Source organism: Callorhinchus milii, unplaced genomic scaffold (assembly GCF_018977255.1).
Source record: "Callorhinchus milii isolate IMCB2004 unplaced genomic scaffold, IMCB_Cmil_1.0 Scaffold11, whole genome shotgun sequence".
NCBI classification, from domain to species: domain Eukaryota; kingdom Metazoa; phylum Chordata; class Chondrichthyes; order Chimaeriformes; family Callorhinchidae; genus Callorhinchus; species Callorhinchus milii.
In genome coordinates this window covers 18,402,726-18,407,608 of record NW_024704752.1, presented here as the reverse complement: position 1 = coordinate 18,407,608, position 4,883 = coordinate 18,402,726, and positions in this window count along the sequence as shown.

Genomic DNA, 4,883 nt, shown 5'->3' with positions numbered 1-4,883 from the left:
ATCAATCAGTGCTTCCTGCAGTTATGAGAGTGAAACTTGTATTAGCTACAGTATTTCCATCTCCAGCCAGTCCAGTTATGCTCCCTGACATTCTGGGAAAAAGAGAACGCACTCTTTGCCAATCTCCATCCCAAACCCTGAAACATTTTGCATCACATGGGATTTAATATTACCGATCCAGTGGAAAAATTACCCAAAAGTTACTTGATTGAGCCGCTGCATTCACTCGATCTGCTGAGTGCAGTTTCCTTCAGATTTATTGGGCCAAACAAGGTCGAAAACTACAAATAAGAAGTGGTAAACAGAAGCAGACCCAAACCAAAACAGTTTAAACTGGACAAAAATCCAAGTATTTGCAATCGGTTTCCACAAAGATGAAATTGGGCCATAAAACGTTTTATTGCTTCATGCGGTAAAATATCCCTATACTGTATTGCTTTGTAAACACCCAAGCAAGGCCATTTTGTATTGATATAACACACTTTTGGTAAACAGTTAGTTAATCTTCACATTGCATTTCCCTTTAATTCAAATCACTATTAAACGTAAAGAGAACCATCCCAGGAGGGAGGAGACACGATATGGGAGGAGACGTCATTCCCTGATAAGCTACAATCCCTTCATGTCAATGGTATGAAGATGTCCCCAGAATCTCCCACTTGTGTTTTTTTTACACGCGCACATTCTTGTCTTGGGAGCAAATGTGTGTGGATCAGATCTGGAGAGGAGGTTATGATGTGTAGAATTCCTAGTGCCAATGTGATCCAGCATTGTAACTGCAACTGAAAATGGTTTGGGACCTGCATGCCAATAATTGGAGAAGTAAATAATTACTTTATCGAGATAAAGTGCTGTAGCAAATGTGAGGATTATTATAATAATAATAATTATTATTGATATTGTGGCCACGCTTCATGTTTGCAAACTGCACTTTGAAAATAAAAATTAAAAGTTAATCAATCGCGAGGTTAATAAAAAGAAGAAAAGCTGTGCATTATTGGAATAATCAGCCCCTGGATGTATTCATTGTGTAAACACACTGGCAGATTTGCAGAGAGGGCTTCCTCTAAGAAATAATAAGCTCTGCAATGCCTGTAATTGTATTGTCCCTATTATTATATTCATTCTGTTATTTTTGCAACTGTAATTGCACGAACAAAATTCATTTGGATTGGAAGAAAAAAAACAATGGAGGTTGGATATGGGAACAGTCATGGGTATTGCAGCCACTTTCCTCCTGGGCAGAAATTATATGGCCAACCAAAGACAAATTTGTTCAGTGAGGTAAAACTACCATGGCACAAGGCATTATCGTCAGTGCAGATGCAGGTTTGAAAGCCAAGTCTAGTTCACGGAGGGTTAGAATGTAATAGGCGAACCATAAGTCATTCTTTCCAGAATGGGTCAGAAGGAGAATCAATGTCATGGCCTGTTGCTAACATTTTTTTAATGTTACAAGCTGGATTTCGCCACAACACAGCTGTGTATCCTTCAGAAACTTTGGCAGAGAATTATGTTTGCCATCAACCCATACGGCACAAGTTCTGAGCATATGTCAGTTCACCGTCGGGCGCTCACCTGTATTTTCACTGGTGTAAAATGCTATTTAGGTTTCTTACTGAAAGAAGCAGTTGTCGATGCAATAGATGGAAAATATTGCAAGAGAAATGACATTTTCCATTGAAGATCCAGTCTTTGTTTTGGAAACTAACGATCTGCTGAGGGTTTAAAATCTGCTTTCAGAAACAAAATTGTATTTGGTGATAACACACACATGTGAAACCAGCAACAGGAGAAAATAAAGAAGTAAATAATAAGGTCACATTGAATGCTGTGTAAAATATTATTGGAGTGGGATTTTGTCCAATGGGGAATGTTGTAAGCTGGGTGCTCTGCCTTGCTCCACATGGTCTCTAGGCAAGCTGGAGTGACAAGTCACTAATAAGTGATCTTATCAAACCTCTCAGGATGCCTTGACCACCCAAGAACAGGGGGTTAGAGTACGGTTTGGCGTAAAGCCTTCTCTGCTCTGTAGCCGTATTCCAAATGGCAATGTTGGTGGAGCAAGACCATAGAAATACTCATTCATTAGGTGATGGGATGAGTGTAGCATTGTAATATGGGATGTTAAGACCCTCAATAGCTGATGCAGGTTGCACTAGGTTGACAAAGTGAATGCAAATATCATGAAATGTGATGAAATGAGTATTAATATGTGCCAGCACCTGTAGCTGAGCCACATATGCTATGCGCTTGATTGCCCAAAAGTGCGTTAATCAATGCATTCTGGAAGGAAAAAATATTACAAAAGAAAGATAGGGAAGCAAACAAATGAAGCGTAGGGAAAGAGAAAGGGATTATAAATAGATGAATAAATAGGGATAGACCTCTGCATCACAGGCAAAAGAAAGCCATGAAGAGACAATGACATATACAAAACATAAAGTTAAAGAAATAGAGTACTTGTGATATTCTTCATTCTTAGAAAGTAGCACACACAGCACCACTAAGGGCATAATCTTAAAATTAGAGCGAGGCTAAAAATCGTAATCTTAAAATTAGAAATCTTGGGGCATTGAGACCCTATAAGGCTGGGAAGCCACATGTTTGTTCATGAAATTCAGGTGTTGTTCTGGATTGCACCATCAAATCTTTGACGGAGATGGCAGTAAAATACACTGAATTTATAGAGAGATAATTACAGTGCATGCAAGTAAAATTATTACAGGCTACAACTTTGAGACCACGTGATAAGGCACTATAATAATAAATGATAATAACCTTTGCATTTGATACAGTGCCTTGTCAAATGCGAGGATTATTATTACAGATTTAAAGAAATAAAGCGAATGAGAAGTGCAGAGACAAAGTTCCTCTATCTGTTTGGGATTGGGTGTCGAGCTTCCAGCACATGTGGAAGCCTATCACTATGCTTAAGAGCATCTCCGCTGATGGGTTTCTGCGTGTGTCAGATACCCAGTTGACCAAACGTTGGTTCGTTCAGCAAGTAAAACCCTGTAGAGTTCTCTTTTCAAGACTGAGGTGGATAGATATCTGTTAGGTCAGGGTATCAAGGGGCAAGAGCGGGTAATTGGAGTTGAGGTACAGATAAGCCATGATTTTGTAGAATGGTGGAACAGGCTCGAGGGGCTGAATAGCCTTCTCCTGTTTCTATGTATATGTTAGGTGCAGATTTCAATAAAGCTGGTAACACGTGCAGGTGCAACCTACATCATTGCCATGTTAATATTGCTATTTAAATCTGCTTCCAAAAACAGTTACTATTGTAATATGTGGAAATATTACTGGAGAGATGAGAAACTTTACCCAGTGAAATTCAGCCTTTGTTATGGAAACAAGCTGTCTGCAGAAGGTTCGAAATCTGCTTTCAGAAACAAAGCTTTATTTGATGATGATTATTAGTATAAAAATGGAATCAGCCGGGATATTAAGGTCACATTTATTACAAGGGATGGCACAGTGGGTTAACACATTGTCCTTTCACCTTTGGGACCTTGTTTGGAAATCTAGCCCAGATTGATAGGTGAAAGTTCCCTCTTTCAATGGTCACATTTGACTGGTCAAGCATATTTTGTCCTGCATGAGGTTGATGTCCTGCTTTCTGTTGAGGTGCATGTAACGGCACGTTTGGAAATACAATGATCTGTCACCTTCTTCACTGCTGACTCCCATGACGTGAAGTGTTCACCTAAGGGGTCTCAGTGGCCAAACACTGACCTTCACCGATGTATACGATGCAGCGAGAAGGGAATAGGAGAGTGCAAAACTCATCCCTCCCATCACCCCAGCCCTTGCCGAGTTCCACTGACTCCCTATCACCAAACCGATCAATTTTGGTGGTCATTTAGCTCAGTAGTTAGAGCACTTGCCTCGCAAGTGACAGGATCCGGGTTCGATTCCTGGGCTGGGCGAAACGTTGGGTAAGTTCCCTTACTCCACACGCCTCTGTTTACCTAGCAGTAAGTATGAACCCGGTTTGTCATTCGATCGGTGGATCGCTTTTCTGGGGGTAATAACCCTTTCAAAAAAATGTGGTCATTCAATCCACGACTGTTTATGGGACATTGCGGTGTGCAATTGGCTGCCACATTTCGCTCACAAAATATGCAGTCAATTCAATTTACACTATATTCTTGAAGACGTAATAAGGCGTTATATCAAATGCAAGGATTATTATTATTATATTGTTCTCCCTTTGCAGGATTTAAAAAAATGATTCTCCCAGTTGCCTGATCAATAAAATAAAATTGGTCACTCACTCCACCATTGCTTTGTGGGACACTGCTGTGCGCAAATTGGCTGCTATGTTTAGTCAATCCACTTGATAGTATATCCTGCAAAGCGCTTTGAGACGTCTCGAAGATGTGATAAGGTGCACTATCAAATGCAAAGATTATTATTATTATTAATAAACTAATGGCTTCTTGGCTCTCAGCATATCTCTCTTTCTATCTCTCCCTTTCAACTGCATGTATGTTGGGTCCAGGGTGAAAGATTCCCATCTTTGGGAGAAAGACGGGAACATTAAATGAAAGTAAAAGCTCTAACTCGAAAAACAATGTTGCTGGATCTGGTTAAAGCCATCAGCTGGGAGGGAGACTGACGTGAGCGCCCACATTTATTATGCAGCCAAACACACACAACACAACACACACACACGCGCACGCACACACACACACACACACACACACACAGACAGGTGGTTTAAAGGGCCAAAGCTTTCACCATGCAAAAACGAGTCACCTGAATGGGTTAGTGACAATGGTCTTGTGGATGTCTCTGTGTGTGCGGATCTCGCTGGGAGGGAGTTGTAATGGCCCTAAGAAAGCCAAACGACTATGAATATCAAGAGGGTGTTGAGA